Source organism: Myxine glutinosa, chromosome 2 (assembly GCF_964187855.1).
Source record: "Myxine glutinosa chromosome 2, kmMyxGlut1.1, whole genome shotgun sequence".
In the NCBI taxonomy this organism is placed as follows: domain Eukaryota; kingdom Metazoa; phylum Chordata; class Myxini; order Myxiniformes; family Myxinidae; genus Myxine; species Myxine glutinosa.
In genome coordinates this window covers 192980246-192995524 of record NC_136262.1, presented here as the reverse complement: position 1 = coordinate 192995524, position 15279 = coordinate 192980246, and the positions used below count along the sequence as shown (strand labels likewise).

Sequence of the window (15279 nt, the reverse complement as noted above, 5' to 3'; positions counted from 1 at the left end):
TATACAAAAAAAAAGATCTTCACCAAAATCGTAACAATTCGTCCATGTCACACACCCAACCTCTCCACCAAGTTTCATCTGAATGCATTCACAATCTTTTAAGATATAGTGCTATATATCAGTTTTTGCCCTACCTCTCAAAGGAGAAGAATCACTTTTGGACATATTGTAGTATCTGGATCTTCACCAAAATCTAGTCATTTTGTCCTTGTCACATACCTGATATGTCCCTCAAATTTTGTCACAATCCGTTCATAACTTTTTTGAGATATCCTTCTCACAGACAAACAAACAGACAGGGTTGAAAACATAACCTCTGCCCATCTTCGGGGATAGAGGTTAAAACAATGAGGAAAATCAGGGCAACGATATGTGGTGCACAGCAACAACCCAAACGTGGAGCATTATTACGGCAGACCAGATCCTGCAAAGTCTTAGTTATGAACATCTGTGGATGGTTGGCTAAGTTACGAGAACTCTCTCTCATTGACTCATCAAGCAGTGGCATAATATAGTCGTTTTGAAGGAAATCTACCTGAAATAACACTGTTGCATTATTCACTTCTACTCAACACTAAAGGTTGATGGCTTTATCCAGTCTGAGCGATCTTCCACAAGCTGTTCGGGTTAAGCACGTCTGAAAATTGTCATAAATTCAATAAGAAGCCAGAAATGGCGTATCACCAGTCGGCCGATCCGATGCCATGTCCACAAAGTAATATCTTCCACTTGGGCATCATCAATGGTCAGCGTCCATGATTAGAATCTGCTCACTGATGATTCGCTGATTCATTCATGCTGATTGTAGTCCCCCAGGTGAAAGGAGTGAAGCGCCGCTGAATAATGTGCCGCGAATGCCACGTGGTATGAAAAGTGACGATGGAGAGAGTGAACGGCTGCTGAAGATAGGGCCACGAGCACAACACATCAGAATGATGATGAAGAAGCTGAACACCACAGAAGGAAGGGCCGCAAATGCGGTTTAACCCCAGTGAACTCCAGTGATCTTTAGTTTTACTCCAGTTAACTCAAGTATGTGAGTCGTTTGCACGAAGTTGTAAAAAGCAGGGAGCTGCCAGGCAGAAGCATGTCCACACTCTAGAGTCTAGATGAATCTGTTATGTCACTCAACACGCTAAACAATGTCACTGATTGCAAGGCACAAGTCGGTTTATTTTCAGGCACGTATCCATCAAGACATCTCCATCACCGTCAAGATGGTGTCCCTCCTCCTCTCCCACAATTCCACTTCCTCTTACATCATCATGTCCCTTCCCAGCAATTCCTCAACATCTGGCAATTCACCAACACCAACAACAAAATTGGAAATAATATAGAACATAACAAAAAACACAACATTTTCTCCCCTCTCCCACCAAGTTCAGGTATGGAATAAAAACACCACCTTTAGAGGCCATTTTACCCCACAGAGCAGGGGTTGGCCTTTTTCGGGAACCGTGGTTGTTGTTTGTTTTTTGGTCCCCTTTTTGAAGCAATGTTTTACGGCCGGATGCCCTTCCTGACGCCAACCCTTTCTGCCACCTTTAACGACAAACAGGGAATTACCAGTGAACTGGTACTCAATTAGCCGACCTCGGAAGGATGACAGGCTGAGTCAACCCCCCTGGCGTTAATTCAGCAATCGACCGGGATTCAGAACCCAGGATCCTAGGTATCCTAAGCTGGCACCCTAGCCGCTAGCCCAACACCAGGGTTTAGTTCAGGTATGGAATGAGGTCACAAAATCCTGAAAAGGGCTGGGGCGCTCGTGGGCTCTCTGAGGCCGTTTCAGTGACCCCACAGGTTCACGCCCTCCTTCTGTATCAGCTGTATCACCTGTATTGGGGGGGCACACCGGCACATACCAACTCCCAGCTGGCTGGATGTATTCAAAGGCTGTGTTGTAGGGGCCACCACTTTCTGTAGTCTGCTGGTGTGCCACCGAGACCCATCCTGAAGCTGGGAAGAAACTGATCCAAACTGTCGGCTCACACGAAGTGGGGAGGACCATCATGACTGCATTTTGTTTTCCGATGAGGATCCTTAACTTTGACACAGTCATGGACCTGTATCACAGGTGGCCTTGATCTGTGCACTTTGTCAAACCGTTGCTTCATGCGCTGCTGGCTCAGTTGTATGTCAATGCGGGTAGCCGGTGAGGAGGAGCAAGTCCCCGTGGGTCGAAGCCTGTGTATCGGCAGCAGTAGCTCACATCCTGTCATTAAAGTTGCTGGTGAGGCACCTGTGGTGGTGTGCTAAATTGCCCTGTGGTGCATGAGGGTCTGTAGGGCTGTTTGAAACGTACAACCTTGAGCTAGGTGTGCTCGAATTCCATTCTTGAGGGTTTAGTTAAACCTTTGCACCCCTCCATTGGCCTATGGGTGGTAGACGGCCATGCGGATATATTTAATTCCATTGACGCTAAGATAAGTGATGAACTCAGCTGAAATGAACTGTGGGCCATTATCCATGGTAAAGACCTGTGGCACCTACCCAGCGAGCTATCAGTGTGTCCAGGATTTGATTAATGGTCTGGGATGTGACTGATCCATTGGGAACAACCTCAGGCCACTTGGAATGTAAATCATATGTGACCACCAGATAGCGTTGATGGTGAGGGACACCCCAAAGTTCTCCACAAATGTCCAGTTTGCAGGTGTTCCCTGGGTTGAGACGGCCAGGGAACTGACTGTGATGGAGGCGATATGGGCTGTCCAGCTTTGCCACTGATCAAACAAGCCGTACAATCTTTTACCAATGTCTCAATGTCGGGCCACCACATATCTGCATTGTACTTAAACATATCTGCATTGTACTGGTCTGCACAACCGGGGTTGGCTACCAAGTGCCATGCAATGGCAGAGGAACAAGAAATGACTGACGGTCCTTGGACATTATTGCATACTCGTACTGGTTGTGTACTCACTCCCAGGTTCTTTCTTCAAATCGCCAGGGGGACATGCCGTTTGATACGATCAGCCAAACTTAGGGTTGTACAGCCCACGTACCGAGCTTCACATCGGCACTTAAACTCATAGATAACATTGCTAATTTGTGAGGTGCACAGCACATCCTTGTTGAGGTGAAGATTACTTGAGGATGCACAGACAGGTATATGTTTGATACCGTATGTTTGATTTGTTCTTCAAACCTTCGTGATGATTGTCCTTTCCTTGGCATCCTGATATACACCGGACATTTGTCAGGACCGATCTTGTGTTCCTTTGTTGTGTTGAGAAACTTGTGCACATATCGCTTAATTATATACTCCGGATAACCATCGTCACTGAGCATATTCATGATTTTGTCCATTTCAGCAGGAAGATTGCAAGGTGAGTAGATCCTCCAAGCTCTGTTCACAAGGATGTTGATCAAGGCAATTGTGTATCTCATGGAGCTGTCGGAATCCCAACTAGTATACTGCCCAGTGAAGGTAGGCTTCCAGGATATGGATTTAGGGAAACCACGTGTGGATCTTTAGACCAACACGTCCAAGGTCTGTAAAGTGTCTGTAAAGACATAACGGTCTGTAAAGTGTTTGAAAATTCCAGCTCCATGGTGAACTTCAGTGCTGGATGGAGTGTTGAGCTGTGTCAAGAATGCATCACATGCCATCTGAGACTCAAGCAAAGATGTCATCAATATACCGATAGTATAAGATGGGAGCATCCACACCTTGCCGACCAGTAAGTTTCTGCATTTCATGATAGCCCACAAAGGTATTCGCATGCACTTGGCCTAATGGGGAACCCATGGCCACACCATCAGTTTGGACATACAGTACATAATGATGAAACTAAATTCGACTTGCCTCGTTGCTGTGTTCATTAACTCCACAAAGACTTGTTCTGAGATCTGCAGATGTTCCAGATCACTGTGATATAGCAGATGTGCACATATATCAATAGTCTCCGTCAGTGGGACATTCATGAATAAACTTTGTACATCAAAGGAGGTGATTATGTTGTCCGCACTTGTCGGTATTGTAGCACAAATTGCTTCTGAAAATGTGAAAGAATCTTTGGTCACGAATTGTGAAAGTGACTCTAATACTAGTTGCAGGACCTCTCCCACCACCACTTGGCCAGTTCATGTTGTGCCGAACCAACCATGGACAATATCGGTCTTAGTGGGACATTTTCCTTGTGGGTCTTTGGCAAGTCGTACATTATTGGACGTTGGGCTCCAAAAGGTTTGATTCTGTTGTATAACTCCTTAGATAGTTCACCACGCTTGTTGAGCTGCAACAGCCATTTGGTAATCTGAAAGGTCAGATTACATCTACGTATATTAGAAGCAACCTTCATCCATTACACGAACCCTACATTGTGTCGTCAAAAGGAATTTGTACATTCTCTCATTCTCTTTCAACATGGAAAGATTAAGGGTGTTGCCCCGACCGCTGCCCATGCATGGTATATCTGCAAATGGTGAGTCCTCAGCTTTGTGGGAACCCAATCCTCCCCTCCCTCCCTCCAAGGTATTGGTGCTGGTGAGTCATGGCTCTCAATTCCGCTCCAGCCAATCGAACAATCGAAGCCAGAGATGGTGGTAACAGTCAATCAATGGGTGTTCAGATTACCAATGACGTCATGACTGATGAACCAATCGGTGTCGCTCTAACATAGACCTGCTTAAATATGCACGATCCTTTTACTTCCTCTTGCTGTGAATTACCTTGAGGAGTACAACATGAAAAGCTTCAATTATTCTTATTATGTTGTGTTTGTTTTCTTGTATTTTAAATTACCATTATTTTTAAGTTTTTTTTTTTTTTTTCAACTGAATGTTTGTTCGGGCTTATAAAGAACAATTGCTGCAGCCCCTGTGACGTCACTACTTTAGTGGATTGTTCTTACTGTAACGTCACAATGTCGAAGACGATGGTTGTTTCGTTGACAATCTGTTGACGAGTTACTTCTGGATCTTGTTTACCTACGAGCCGGCTGTTGTGTTCTTTCTTGTGTGCTGGATTATTTCCGAGTTTGCTGTTGTTGTTGTTGTTGTTGTTTGTGAATTGCCGGATGCTTAGTGATTTCTGGGAAGGGATGATGATGTAAGGTAAGCGGAAGGGGGTTGTGGGAGATGGGAGGGATGCCATCTTGACGGTGTCGGAGATATGCTGGTGGATCCGTGCCTCAAATAAATGGTCTTGTACATAACGGTCTGTGCCATTGTTTAGCATTTATTGAGCGACACAACATCGGGCATGAAACCTACGTTGCGTTTGTAATTGTATATCTTTATCAGAGGTAAGCTTCATCTCCGGATCTTCAAAACAGGTGAGTGTCGATCTTTGTTTGAGGCAGTTTTTTTTGGAGGACTGTTCCTACTTATGGAGATATGGAGAGCCCCGCGAACATGGAGGTTAAACCAACAGACATACACTCATACACTCACATTCGTGTTGATTGTGTACCCTTGACAAACAAACAGATAGAAGTGAAAACAGGAGCATCGGGAGATCTGTGGAAGGGAGAGGGCTGGGGTGAGGTACACAGGATAAACAAGATGGACACTACTAGTATTTTCAGGAAAGAAAACGGAAATGAATGGAGAGGGCTGGGGTGGTGTACACAGGATAAACAGGATGGACACTACTATGCTTTTCAGGAAAGAAAACGGAATTTGAAAAATGTGGATTTGAGGTGTATTAACAGGGGTAGAAAAGATCAAGGTTTTGGATGGGGGAAGATAAGAGATGGCTATGGACAGCTGTTTTAAAGACCTGGAGGGAGGAGTGGGATTGAATAGAGTGTGGGAGTTTGTTCCAGAGGTGGGGGAAAAGAGGAATGAAAGAGTGAAGGTGAGCAGAGAGTCTTGATTTTGGCAGTTTAACCAGAAAAAGGATTCTGGCAGATCTTGTGGTGCATCCTGCAGGAATATTTGGGGGACAGAGAACAGACACAGCAGGGGGAGCTAGGCCGGAGAGGAGTCAGTAGAAGATAGAAAGACCACTAACTTGCCTGTGGTGAGAGAGTGAAAGGCCCTCAGAATCAGCTTCATCGCAGGAGATACCAATGAGTCTAAAAGCCTTGGTTTCTACCGTGGGAAGCCAAGCCCGCTGTGAGGCAGGAGCACCAGCCCAGAGGGGAGAGCAGTGTTCCATAAAACTGTGGATGAAAGCTTTGTATGTGGTGAGAAACTCAGTAGTGCCAAGAAAGGACTTCGCACGATCGAGGCTGCCCAGTCGGTGACTGGCTTTGGAGGCCAGCTTGCAAATGTCGTTTTCCCAGGAAAGTTAACAGCAAACAACAATATTGACAAATTTACCAAAAAAAATCAATGATACAATTTTAATATGACAATTACATGTAACACAAAACAACAGCAACAACAGCATAGTCCAAACAGTAGCTGTCCAAAATGCAGCCTTGCGGAAGTAACTGTTCTTGAACCTTGTGGTTTGAGTCGGAAAACTCCGGTACCGCCTGCCTGATTGCAGGATTTAAATCAGATAATCTGCTGGGTGGATTGTCCTTTATGATATAAATCAAATATCTGATATCTGATCAAAGATATTTTTATATCCACGTGCTGGGTGGATAGTTTTGGTCTCAAAACGCGTTTGCTCGAACAGACTACCGAGTCAAAGTTTATACAAAGGAGACAACTGCTGAGGAAACACACCAGTATCTCTAATGAAAACATGTAAATTTGACCTTTGTGCCATAAACTGAGGTAAAGGGCGATGGCCAATGAGATAAATGATATCTGGAAGTAGTTAATCCTATGTGATACCCCAAATAAAACCAATAGGTGGTGCTGTGCAACTGCAAATGAACACGTGAGCTATTTTACACTTCTAACACTGCTCTTTTGTTGTTGTTTTGTTAATTACTACAAGTCAGACATGTGTCCACACCTTATCTTGTTTTCAAAGGTTTATCTTGGCCCCCATTTTCCCCCTCCTCACTCCATGCCCCTTTCAAAGCAACCCCACCCTATCTCTTTGTCTGAAAAACTATATAAGGACCACATCGACCAAGACACTTCAGAAAGATCCTGCTTGCTGTACTGTGTGCTTTGGTGTATTTTGTTGGTTTCATTTGCTGTATTTCTCTGTAATCAAGTGATCTCTCTCCGGGCTATTAAAACTTCGTGTAATCTTCAATTGGAGAGGGCATTCCATAATTTACTTCTTCAACAGAGGGCAGCAGTGATCCAGTGGTTTTCCTCCTCTTGTTGTATAGGAGACATGCTGAAAGTACTGTCATGCTGCCGGCGATTGAGATCACCGGTGACAGATAACCAAAACGGTCTTTAACTCTGAGGTGAACAAGCCAAATATATAGCGGTTATTTTGTCGCGTGTGGTTTGAAGGAAACAAAGCGCTTGCCTGAACAGAGCACACGGGTTTGATCCAGAACCCACAACGAACAGACACGACAGTAAAAATGCACCACAATAATTTAATGAAAATAAATGTAATAACAAAATGTCAAAATTAATGTTAAAGTAAAAAATAAAATTCTAACTGAGGTACCTCACACACACAGACTCAAATACAATTACACAGGGGAAAGACAAAATGAAAATAAAACCCCTTCAGCCGGCACTTAGCTTGGCGTCACAACGAGTACTTTGGTGAGCTTGGCGGCTGTTGAAACTGGTGAGGTCAGTCGACGAAAGGACCGTGCGTCGAAGCACCACGCGAGCACACCGAGCCATGAAGCGGCAGCCAAAAACGTCCTCCTCTCAATTCCTGGTCAGCAAGCACAACGCGGCCCCCAGCTTCCCCCGAAGAGCACCACAGACCAACAACACCTCCTCCTCCTCAAGATCGATTGCAAAAGTTCCACTAGCCCCAAAAGCTTCGAAAGTTCTCCTCACAAGCGCACACACCCCAAAAAGGCCAGCATCTTTCTCCTCAAGCTCCCTTGCGAAGCTTTTCTGCTCTGACGCCATCCCGACCAATCATGAACTTCCGGGGTGTGGCCTGTCGGCTATGCTCTTTTGGAGGCGGGCTTACTTGCCGATCGGCAATGTCGGGGTACTGTCGGTGGTTGTGGTGGTTTAATGGAGGTTTTGCATGGCCGGCCTTGTAAATGAAAAACGTAAGGGAAAGTGACAAAGGGAAATCACATACTGGGGAAAAGTAACCTGAATCCCTAGTCTTGGACATTTCAAGTCCAAGACTTTAATTCCAAATGTTGTGGTCAATTATGTTTATATGTATTATTTCAATTCAATAATAATGGAATTTTTTATACTAGGGCATGCCCGTACTATATATATATCTAAAAGTATATCCCCCCCCCCCCCCTCTATTTACATGCAATGGTTTGGTCCAAAGCTAACGGCTTGCGAGTACGGTGACAATCCCCCCCCCCCCCTCTATTTACATGAAATGGTTTGGTCCAAAGCTAACGGCTAGCGGAGTTTGGTAAAGAAATCGCCATAGCGTGCACAAATGCGCAGGAAAGCGAAAGAATCGCAAATTAGTTTTAATTAGTTTTAAAACATAGTTTAACGCCAACATAGCGGCAACATAGTTTGCCAACGTGAAATAAATGAATACGCTCTCAAATGTGCCAAAAAAAAAAAAAACGCTACCCGTACGCTCTACCCCGCCCGTACGCCCGTAAACAAAAAAAACAACGCTCTTCGCTTCCGCCCTTCGCTCTGACTGAATTGGGAGAAATAATGCGCATAAGAAATCGAGAAATTATTATTTTCTCCGGAAGAAATCGAATTACGTACCGTAATGGCGCACGCGCTGGGCTCAGCATCAGCTCGCTCTCACATCGGCCACGCCTACGCAATAACGCGTTCTGTGATTGGATGCCGGAAGTGCAGTCCTCACTGTCCGGAAGGTCGTATATCGCAGTTACGATGAATCGCAAATTAGTTTTTATTAGTTTTAAAACATAGTTTAACGGCAACATAGTTTGCAAACGTGAAATAAATGAATACGCTCTCAAATGTGCCATCCGAGGCAGAGTGTGTCCGCCACGTTCGGCACACGCGATAGCTCGCTGCTCTCTGATTGGTTGAATCGTTTTTTGGACATAGCTCGGTAAGTAATTGTCCGATTAATATGAAACCTTGAAAAGGCACATCCTCGGGTCCCCAGCAATATACCTGGCAAGTTTCAAGTATATCGGACCGGTAGTTGTCGAGAAACAGCGGTCACAGACATACAAACAAACAAACAAACGTACAAACAAACATACACACAGAGATTAGTGGAATTATAGATAGATTCTCATTTTTAATCTCATAATTAAATATAAATGACATGTTGGAAAAGATGGTTCTATCTTTGAAGTATCCAAAGAGTTGGATATTGATTTATGTTACACACAGGCTGAACGACAAAAATATAATATAACAAAAAATATTAATATGAAAAATACATATAAACTAATCAATTATCTAAGCCCCACAGATGCCAATGACTTAGTTAAGAGTAGATTAAATGATTTATCACAATAAATATATATATACAGTATATATATATTATATCTTTAAATAAAATGGCTATATATTCAAAAGATGTAGAAATGTTGAATACATCCCCAGGTCATGCACAATTCACAGTTCCAATTAAAATTAACTTTTATAAAGAAGGACATATAGTTTTTATGAGAATAGAACATTGAGGGTATGATATGTCTGATTTAGGGTATAACTGGTCTTTTTCAATAACCCTACAAGACCTCCAATAATTAAATCAATCAAGTAAAGAAGAATGTTATCCACTTGGTGAGGATAATGAGATATGTGGAACCACTGTTAGTTATCAACAAATAAAATAATTTAATAAAGCTAAAATCAACAACAGGAATATGGGGATGGACCTGTCATAATATTAATCTCTCATATATTTCTGAAATATAATTTTTTTAACACATCAATGTGTTATCTGCATTCAAGCAAGAAGACTTCAAGAAAATTATCATTTCTGTATCCAAGCATACCTTCAAGAAAAAGGTATTCGGTATTTTAATAAATATGTTCTACAATAATAATGGGATGTTTTCAATAAAAGATTGGCTTTATACCGATGTTGATAAACCTACAAATGTAGATTTAATTAAACCAGCCGTTTTTTCTAGCAATTACATGTACCTTTACGAGTGCTGTATAAATCCACCATATATATCATCAAGGACCTCCCAAGAAGGACTATTCTGTTTAAGGAGGGGGCTTGCAACCATGAATACGTCATTCCACACTTACATCTAATAAAGGGCTCCTCCGCTGAGGTTTTGCACCTCAGGAGAAGAAGATCTATTACAATGGGAGAATGGCTGGAGATGATAGTGCTCCCACGTTATGGAATATTGGCAGCCGGTAGAGAACTTGTTCTTTTAGCATCTACTATAGAACATCTTGCTCATGAAACTGCTGACGCTCTAACCAATATCAATGCTGAAATAATAGCTATGAGGACTGTTGTCATGCAAAATAGAATGGCATTAGATCTATTGCTTGCTGAAATGGGGCGGAACATGCACAGTCATTGGTTCAGAATGCTGCACTTAATACCCAAAGATACCTGATCAATCAGAACATATCACAGACTTAACAAAAAAGATCAAAGAAGAAGAAGCAAGATTGCATGATTCTTTTAAAGATGAACTGGAAATGACGTCATGATTGGCCAGCATCTTCGGAGGCCTGGATGCTGCCATCTTGAAATTCATTGGCACTGTTCTCCTAATCATTTTAATTGTGTTGTGCCTCATCAGATGCGAAAATTTCCTCCCACTACGATGCAACGTGAGGATATTTTCCAGGAAATGTGCTTGATCTGTATGAGACTCATTGGACTTTCCACGCCCTCCACAATTTATAAAGGTGTGTCAACCTGCAAATAGGATAATTTGGACATGCTGCTGTTGTGAATAATGGGAGTTGCCAGGTGATGGCTTAGCCTCGCCATACCATGAGGTATCAGTATAACACCTGATATATCCACGCGATGCGGGACCTGGGGAAACAATTCTCTCTCTCTTCCACGTCCCTTTGGTGATCCAGGTAATGGATTGACTTTTGGGCCGAATCAAAAAGGAAATGGGATTATTCATAAAATCAGATTTAAATTAAACAATTATTTCAATTAAATTGAACACTTCAAGTCTTTTGAGATGACAACAAGAGGAATGTCGTGGTTAAATTTCATTGAAATTCTGAAGGGGCCACTTTGATGGGTCATGCCAACGACAGGAAGCGTGGGATGCCCCCCCCCCTCCCTGCCCCTGTCCTGCACATCATTGGCCACTTGTCTGTTTGTAAAGGGAAAGATTTGGGTTTTAAAAAAAGTGAATATTGTGATTATCTATATAATCTTCTAATTATTAAGTATTAAGCACATACATTGAGCATACCTATATATTCCTTAGGTAAACTTGAATGAATAAACCTATTGACATCAGCAGTTATAGTGAATAAAACTCGGCACCGAGGTGAGAGAGAGAGAGAGAGAGAGAGAGAGAGTGTGTGTGTGTGTGTGGGTGGGAGCGGGAGCTGAGACAACTCGTTTGTTCTCTGTCTGGAATACAACAACAACAACAACATGCATTTTAAGGTCATGTTCCCTGCTAGAGCGGGGGTTAGCCTTGCGGTCCCCATGACAATCTTCTCCATTTTGCCCTATTTTCTGCATCTCTCCTTGTTAACCCCCTTGCCCGCATTTCTTCTTCCACTATCTCAAGCCAAGTCTTTCTCGGTCTTCCCCGTCCTCTACTTCCTTCTACATTAACTTCCATCACTCTTCTCAACCAGTCACTTTCATCCTTCCTCAATACATGACCAAACCATCTCCACCTGTTCCTCTTCACAGCATCAATCACAGGCAATATTCCCATCATCTTTCGCAATTCATCATTTGTCTTCCTCTCTCTCAACGATACTCCGCACATCCATCGAACCATTCGCATTTCCACCCTTTCCAGCCTTCGTTGCTGCTCTACGTTCATTACCCATGTCTCGCTCCCATAAATCATAACACTTCTCACACATGCAGCATACACCTTTCCCTTCAGCTTCAGCGACACTCTCCTCCTCATCAGCACGCCACTCAGTTCCCGAAACTTCTTCCATGCACATCTCACTCGAGCAACCGTTGCCGAGTCTGATCCACCTTCTCCATTCAGCATGTCTCCGAGGTAGCAAAATGTTTTCACACCTTCCAGCTTCACGCCGTCTCCAAGATCCAACTCAACATTTCCTCCATCTGCAGCTCCCTCTGTGCACACCTTACATTTGAATGTAGCTGCCACACTGGTTAATGACCCTCTCAGACCACTACATTTTTGATGAACCCACTCAGCACACATTGTACATTGAATGGAGTTCACTCCGACACCCTTCCTGCACACAGCACACGGCCACTTCCCAGTTCTTTCCACCTCACCACATGCTTTACCACTCGCCATCACCTTTGTCTTTCCGATATTCACCTTCAGACCTTTTGTCTCCATACATTCCTTCCACTTGTTCATCTTTTCCTTCAGTCCATCCATACTTTCCGCAATCAACACCAGATCATCTGCATACAACAACTCCCACGGTAAACCCTCCTTTACGGTCTGAGCCAGCACCTCCATCACAGCTACAAATAGTAGTGGACTTAGTACCGACCCCTGATGCACTCCCACCTTCACCTCAAACTCACCACTGTTCCCGTCCTTCGTCCTTACAGCTGTGCGTGCTCTTTTGTACATTGCCATCACTACTCTGATCAACCATTCCTCCACTCCTAACTTCCTCAATGCCCATGTCAATACTGGCAAATACATACCTCTCTGTCTGGAATGGCATCTATATATATAAAACACAGTTTGTGTGTGTGTGTGTGTGTGTGTGTGTGTGTGTAATGTTACCAATAGACTCCTAAACGGAGAGGCTCACGTACTTGATATTTGGCACAGACATGGCCATTGAGCCTGGTAAGAACATGACCGACCTAAAAATTGATTTCATAATATTTTTAAACCATATTTTTACCTCAGCGCATTTCAGCGAGGAATATTATGCACGGAATCTGACCGGTCACAGAGCAGCGCGCTGATTCGCTCAGAGCGATCACGTGATGTTCCTTGCCGCCATTAACTCAGTTACGCGTTCGCACATATTTCAGAGCGAAAAGCAATTGCCTTTTTTCACATTTCAGCGACGAACATTGCCATTCACATCACATAGGTTTTTTTCCCTTTCATCTTTAGATCCATATTTTTTGCCATAATGTAGCGCATTATGGCTCTCTCGAGCTCGAGTTAGCCAATCACCTGGGCGCATGAGGCCACGTTGGCCACGCCCACGACAGGATGCAGATTTGCAATCGATCGCTCAGAGCGATCACGTGATGTTCCTTGCCGCGCGATTGCGTTTTTTCACATTTCAGCGAGGAACATTGCCATTCACACCACATAGGTTTTTTTTTCTTTCATCTTTAGATCCATATTCTGAATCGGTGGCAGAGCAGCGCGCTGATTCGACGATTCGCGCGCCCTCCGCCCCTCCCTGCCCCCTCCCGCTCCCCCTCCCCTCCCCCCCTCCCCCCTCCCCCTCCCCCTCCCCCTCCCCTCACCCTCCCCCTCCCCCTCCCCCTCCCCCCCACCCCTCTCCTCTCCTATCCCTCCCCTCCCCCCTCTCCTCCCCTCCCCCCTCCCCCTTCCCCCCTCTCCTCCCCTCCCCCCTCCCCCTCCCCCCTCTTCTCCCTCACGTTTATACACGGAATGCCGGGTACTTCCCTGCCCTCTTCTCCTCTCCTCCCCTCCCCCCCTCCCCCTCCCCCCTCTTCTCCCTCACGTTTATACACGGAATGCCGGGTACTTCCCCCCCCTCTTCTCCCCTCCCCCCCTCTCCTCCCCTCCCCCCCTCTCCTCTCCTCCCCCCCGTTCCCCTCCCCTCCTCTTCCCCCTCGCCTCCCCCGCCCGGCAATGCCGGGTACTTCTGCTAGCATCCCTCCCCCTCCCCCCTCTCCTCCCCTCCCCCCTCTCCTTCCCTCCCCCCTCCCCCCCCCTCACGTTTATACACGGAATGCCGGGTACTTCCCCCCCCCCTCTTCTCCCCTCCCCCCCGTTCCCCTCCCCTCCTCTTCCCCCTCCCCTCCCCCGCTCGGCAATGCCGGGTACTTCCCACCCCTCTTCTCTCCTCCCCCCCCCCTCTCCTCCCCTCCCCCCTCTCCTCTCCTCCCCTCCCTCCTCCCCCTCCCCTCCCCTCCCCTTCCCCTTCCCACTCCCCCTTCCCCTCCTCCTCTTCCCTCCCCTCCCCTTCCCTCTCCCTCCCTCCCCTCCCCCTCCCCCTCCCCATCACCCTCCCCCTCCCCCTCTCCTCCCCTCCCCCCTCTCCTCTCCTCCCCTCCCCCCATTCCCCTCCCCTCCTCTTCCCCCTCCCCCCTCCCCTCCCCCATCGCCCTCCCCCCTCTCCCCTCCCCCTCCCTCCTCCCCCTCCCCTCCCCTCCCCTTCCCCTTCCCACTCCCCCTCTTCCCTCCCCCTCCCCCTCCCCCTCCCCTCCCCTTCCCCCTCCCTCCCCCTCCCCCCTCCCCATCACCCTCTCCTCCCCTCCCCCATTCTCCTCCCCTCCCCCCTCCCCCTCCCCCATCACCCTCGCCCTCTCCTCCCCTCCCCCCTTCTCCTCCCAACTCTCCCTCCCCCTCCCCCTTCCCCATCACCCTCCCCCTCTCCTCCCATCACCCCTTCTCCTCCCCCTCCCCCTCCCCTCCCCCCTCTTCTCCCCCCCCCTCTTCTCCCCTCCCCCCTATTCTCCCCCCCCCCCTTCTCCTCCCCTCCCCCCTTCTCCTCCCCTCCCCCCTCCCCCTTCCCCATCACCCTCCCTCTCCTCCCCTCCCCCCTCCCCCTTCCCCATCACCCTCCCTCTCCTCCCCTCCCCCCTCCCCCTCCCCTCTTCCCTCTTCTCCCTCACGTTTATACACGGAATGCCGGGTACTTCCCCCTCCCTCTCCTCCCCCCCCCTCTTCTCCCCCCCCCTCTTCTCCCCTCCCCCTCTCCTCCCCTCCCCCCCATTCCCCTCCCCTCCTCTTCCCCCTCCCCTCCCCCACCCGGCAATGCCGGGTTCTTCTCCCCTCCCCTACTCTCCTCCCCCCCTCTCCTCCACTCCCCCCTCCCCTCCCCCCTCCCCTCCCCCCTCTTCTCCCCTCCCCCCTCTTCTCCCCTCCCCCCTCTTTCCCCCTCACCTCCCCTCCCCTCCCCCTCCCCCTCCCCTCCCCTTCCCCTCCCCCTCCCCTCCCCTTCCCCTCCCCTTCCCCTCTCCCCTCCCCTCCCCTTCCCCCTCCCCCTCCCCCTCCCCCTTTCCTCTCCCCCTCC

General features: G+C 47.0%; 1 protein-coding gene across 4 annotated transcripts in view; it reads left to right on the top strand.

Annotated features, from left to right (window-relative positions):
• Positions 1–15279, top strand: part of CACUL1 (CDK2 associated cullin domain 1) — an 82761-nt gene that overhangs the window by 45151 nt on the left and 22331 nt on the right. The window contains exons 10-11 of one of the 4 annotated variants that reach the window (XR_010983234.2): positions 9880–9936; positions 10698–11383. The exons of 1 other annotated variant lie outside the window; for it this stretch is intronic. The gene's annotated coding sequence lies outside the window, so the exon portion shown is untranslated. Of the gene's footprint in view, positions 1–9879; positions 9937–10697; positions 11384–15279 lie in introns of those variants that run through there. 2 more of the 4 variants (XR_013622427.1, XM_078772130.1) reach the window with 2 other exon arrangements.